The sequence below is a fragment of the Triticum urartu genome, chromosome 2A, assembly GCF_056163025.1.
Source record: "Triticum urartu cultivar PI428250 chromosome 2A, HENAU_Tu73, whole genome shotgun sequence".
In the NCBI taxonomy this organism is placed as follows: Eukaryota; Viridiplantae; Streptophyta; class Magnoliopsida; order Poales; family Poaceae; genus Triticum; species Triticum urartu.
The window spans coordinates 45871999-45876393 of NC_141874.1; the positions used below are offsets into that span (position 1 = coordinate 45871999).

At 49.2% G+C, this 4395-nt stretch overlaps 1 pseudogene; it reads left to right on the forward strand.

Moving 5' to 3' along the window:
* The first annotated feature begins 2525 nt into the window (after window positions 1–2525).
* On the forward strand, window positions 2526–4104 carry LOC147983518 (FBD-associated F-box protein At5g60610-like; annotated as a pseudogene).
* Window positions 4105–4395: the final 291 nt, after the last annotated feature.

Consider the following 4395-nt stretch of genomic DNA (forward strand, 5'->3'; position numbering starts at 1 on the left):
CAGTTTTTTTAATATGCAATGTGAATAAACATATGCAAAACATTATAACGGAATCTTGTGATAGGGCCAGAAGTTAGAAGCTAAAGTTCCTATGTTGCAAAGGCTATATCCTTGTCCTTGGTAGTTGGATTTCGGAATAATTATCCTAATAGATGCTAGAATGGGAGAAATACCCAGTAAAACACAAATTTAGAAATGGCCATGCATGTCTTTTAATCACTATGGCTTGGTTCTTATATTGTTTGTGTTTTCAGCTGGTATGGGCTTGGAAGCATGCCGTCATCAGAAGGAATCCATCATTTTGTCAAAATATCGGATGTATAACTAATTGTATGTTGTTGTCACTGTGTGCATCTGAAGTAATCATGTATTGACACATTGATATGATGGCAGGAAGATCTAAGATGGTACTATATGCTTCTTGCGTTCCCTCTCATAGATTATGTATTGACGCATATACAAGGTTTTCTCTACCAAAGTGTATATTGCTTCTCTATTATTTGCCTGAGTAATCTAAATTCAGCTTATATTCTTGAAGTTAATTGTCTATTAATTGTTTATTTGTATTTCATTTTGCAAAAAAAACATAGGAAGAGCCAAACATTGCACGCGCTTCGACTAACGAAACCTGCCCGTGGAGGCGGTGCCACTTGGGGGGGGGGGGGGGGCAATGAGGCGACATGCTTCATGAGGCAGTCATGTATGAGGTTGTCAGCCGATGTCGTCTGAACCTCTGGATGATTACTGGTATTTGGCTGTGTTAGACGAAAAAAATATTAGGATAATATAAACTGTTACGCAAATTTCTTTGTATAATGGATGGAGTTATTTCAAGTAACATATCGTGGTTTCTCCCTGTACTGTGTACTGAGGCGACACCGCTTCATGAGGCAGTCATGTCTGAGGTCGTGAGCCGATGCCGTCAGAAGCTTTGGACGATTAGTGATATTTGGCTGTGTTAGACGAAAAAAATTATTACGATAATAGAAACTGCTGGGGAAATTTCTTTGTATAATGGATGGAGTTATTTCAAGTAACATATCTTGGTTTCTCCATGTAGTGTGTACTGAAGAAAAGCTCCAACACACTGAAATGGTAGCAAAGATGACACCAGTATTATGTTCGCACAAAATGCATTTATTTGGCATTCTTTTATGTTAGCATGTAATTAGTCATGTATTCCTACACTAAAGCTAAATCAAGTAGAGAGTCTAAAGCTTGGTCAATTAAAATAATGAACTGAGTCTTTCTTAAGTTTTGCCATTTTGGATTCTTTTGGTTTATCTTCTTCCTTTTTTCTTCTAGCCCTTGGTTTCTTCTATAACAACCAAAAGAAGTTGATCTAATGATAACATAAATAAGTTTCTTGGCATGGTAGTTTCTCCTTCCCATTATTTGAAGATTAGAGCTTGAAATAATTCTCTAGAAAAGGTAATATAGCTAGGAAGTATGAATTTGCAAAGTAGGAACAATTTCTCAAGTGTGCTTCTTCGGTCCTGAAATATGTCTCATCTTGTGGGGTTTTCGCTTGGTGTCTATTCTATGAAGCAAAATGCTTCAGGTTTTGGTTGTTAGGACAATCAATCAAGAAGGGAGTACATATATTGAAAAGAGAGCTCAAACTTGGTGTCGAGAATGAAAGAGAATGGCCCTGCAAAAAAAAGAGAATAGAAAGGAGGGGTAGGAGTTTTCTTTATCTTCTAAAAAAAATAGAGCGTGGTTAAGGAGGCACATCAATTATTGCTAGAGCGAAAGCGTTGGAAAATCAGATTGTTGTTATATGAGTGGAAAGTATAAGTCATCATATTTGACATGTTATTTTATGATTAGAACAATTGATAACTTACTGTTGTAAAGCTAACTACAAGAAAGTCCTTCGTGAGCCTGCCCTTGCCCAGCTCTCGAGCTCCTTCTTCAGAGCAGTTTGCACAGCAAAGTGCTCCGAGGTGAACACTACACACAACCTTTCAAGAACAATTGCATTCGGAATAGGAGACGGGCCAATGTCCTCTGTGTTTTGTTCCCATCGTAGTGCACCATGTTAATCTCCCTTATCCTCTGTCGCAGACACGTCGTCGAGAAGCTCGCCTCATCGAGATCCATCACGACAACATCGTCGTCTTTCTGGCCATCATCACGTATTGTCTTCACTTGTCGTTGCTCCTTCTCTGCCATGTACAACGATAGGACCTCCAAGTTTGGGGTATGTTCCAAGATACCATGCACGGCGCCCACGAACCCACGGCTCTCGACGCGGCCCTGCAGCACGAGACACGTCATCCGAGAAAACAACGGGAGCCCGTCCGCCGCGGTGAGGCAGGCGGTATGCAGGCGTCCATGGTACAGGTGGAGGCGGACGAGTTTTATGCCCTCCAATCGATCCTCCATATACGTACATCATCGTTGGTCGTTACAAACAGGTAGGGACTTTTTAGGGACTTGGGACTTATAAGTTAGGACTAAAAAAAGTCCTGAGACTTATGAACCAAACAAGGCCATAATTTCGTGACAAACTTGGAAACCGACGTGAAAATTTTCGTCCGAAACCGACGTGATTTCTTAACAAAACGTGGGATTTCCTAACAAGTCTACAGGTAGGAACGCGTCTCACGTCTCAACAGCCCGACGCGTAGGTACGTTGAGATGCAGCCGTACTACCACTGCCTCGGCGGCGACCGGCTGAGCGCTCTCCCGGACACGGCGCTGGTGCGTGTCCTGTCCCATCTCTCGTCCAATGAGGTGGCGCGCGCCTGCGCGCTGTCCCGCCGGTAGCGCAATGCCTTGGCCGCCGTGCCCGTCGTCGACCTGGTCGATCCCAGGACCCGGCGGAGGAGGGGTGTCGCCGTGTGCTTCGACATGCTGGTGGGGACCATGATCTTCTACAAGGGGCCGATCCGCGCCCTCCGACTCCTCACGGTCGACCCCCCGGTGGGCCTACTCGATCAGTGGATCGGCGTCGTCATTGGCTCCGGCGTCGAGGAGGTCGACGTCGAGCTGCGCTGCCCGTACACCTCCCGCCGCAGACTCTGCCCCTTCTGGTCCGAGAAGTCCTCGGCAGACTTCGACGCGGTATACGGGAGGAGCTACAACAAAACGCCACCGCTGCTCTTCCGGTGCCGCACGCTGCGCCGGCTGCGCCTCACAAACTGGACGCTCGAGCTGCCTTCGGGCTTTGGCGTCGGCGTCTTCTCGGCGTCGCTACAGACGCTCTGCCTCAAACGGATCATGGCCGCTAATGAGGTGATCCTGCAGCTGCTCTACGGATGCCCTCTCCTCGCCGACCTGACGCTTGAGGAGTGCCCGGGCGCCACGGAGATCACCGTGCCCGCCGACCGCCTCCGGAGCTTCGCCATGGTCTGCTGTCACAACGCCCAGCGCGTCGTGCTGTACACACCATGCCTGTGTTCGCTGAGGTACAAGGGCGGACTCCCTCCAGACACCTCGTTCCTCCTTGTTGCCGGCTACGAAGGCGTCGCGGCGGTGACCATGGACATCTGCGAGGACCTCAGCAGCAAATCACCAATGGAAGTCGCTCCGCTCATGGGTCTCGTCAGCTGGTGCAGGAACCACACGTATCTCCACCTCGCCCTGCGCCCGTCGATGGCATACTACTGCAGCGAGTTTGTGGCCGTCGCAGGCCATCGCAGGCCGCCTGCAGCTAGTCCTTAAGGGCCTCCTTGCCACCGAGCATGCCGTCCGGTCCGTTGTCGTCCTGCTCGCCAATGCCAGGAACCTTCAAGTGCTGTCGCTGTTTCCTGTTGCTCCTGAGCCCAGGAAGCCTTACCACTCTTACATGATTCGGACGAAGACGAGCCGGAGAACTGCGGCATCGTCGAGGAGGCCGTGGACTATGACCAAATGACCAACAAGCTGTGGCGGATGCACATCCCCTGCTTGGATCATAGCCTGAGAAGGATCAGCATTGAGAAGTACAACGGGAATGCATTCGACAGGATACTGGCACAATTCCTGGTGTCCAGGGCTGCAGCGTTGGAGGAATTCTCGGTCACATTAGTGGCTCCACTGTCTCCACACAAGGAGGAGATTGCAATGGAGTTCAGATCCTGGCTACGCAATCCTTACGCCGTAGTAACTTGTAAATAGACTGCAGCTCCTCGCTGACATCCTCCAACAATTTGGTTGCGGTATATATTTAGGGCAGTGATAGGCGCCGGCGCACCGGCCCAAATGTTGGTCGGCCTCGCCTCAGCCTTCCGATCTGCCCAACACTAACTGTTGGATTTTGCTTTGTGCCGTTGTGCGTCGTCTTCCTCCACTACATCTCAGGCACGCGCAGTGGCAGGCCGCCGAATCACGAGCTCGCGCTTGCCTCCCACCAAGGCCTCATTGCAGCATCGGCGTCGCAGCTCACCAGCTCGCCGTCGCCTCGCCGAC